Here is a 955-nt window from a genome sequence, read left to right on the forward strand (position 1 = left end):
CATGCGCCAGGGCCTCCTACAGACAATGCACTTTGATTTATTGCTCTATCTGTAATAGCACCCGAGATATCACCAGATATATATTGGATTTTCCCCTGACCCTGAGTGTCCGGCCCCATGAGACTGTGGTTTTCTCGGCCCCTGGTGGTCCGAGGTCGTTCACGCTGCACAGATTCATGCGCCAGGGCCTCCTACAGACAATGCACTTTGATTTATTGCGCTATCTGTAATAGCACCCGAGATATCACCAGATATATATTGGATTTTCCCCTGACCCTGAGTGTCCGGCCCCTTGAGACTGTCGTTTTCTCGGCCCCTGGTGGTCCGGGGTCGTTCCCGCTGGCCAGATTCATGCGCCAGGGCCTCCTACAGACAATGCACTATGATTTATTGCGCTATCTGTAATAGCACCCGAGATATCACCAGATCTGTATTGGATTTTCCCCTGACCCTGAGTATCCGGCCCCATGAGACTGTGGTTTTCTCGGCCCCTGGTGTTCCGGGGTCGTTCCCGTTGCACAGATTCATGCGCCAGGGCCTCCTGCAGATAATTCACCTTGGTTTATTGCGCTATCTCTAATAGCACCCGAGATATCACCAGATATATATTGGATTTTCCCCTGACCCTGAGTGTGCGGCACCATGAGACTGTAGTTTTCTCGGCCCCTGGTGGTCCTAGGTCGTTCCCGCTGCACAGATTCATGCGCCAGGGCCTCCTACAGACAATGCACTTTGATTTATTGCGCTATCTGTAATAGCACCCGAGATATCACCAGGTATATATTGGATTTTTCCCTGACCCTGAGTGTCCGGCCCCATGAGACTGCGGTTTTCTCTGCCCCTGGTGGTCCGAGGTCGTTCCCGCTGCACAGATTCATGCGCCAGGGCCTCCTGCAGACAATTCACTTTGGTTTATTGCGCTATCTCTAATAGCACCCGAGATATCACCAGATAT

This window comes from Nomia melanderi, unplaced genomic scaffold (genome assembly GCF_051020985.1).
Source record: "Nomia melanderi isolate GNS246 unplaced genomic scaffold, iyNomMela1 scaffold0014, whole genome shotgun sequence".
NCBI classification, from domain to species: domain Eukaryota; kingdom Metazoa; phylum Arthropoda; class Insecta; order Hymenoptera; family Halictidae; genus Nomia; species Nomia melanderi.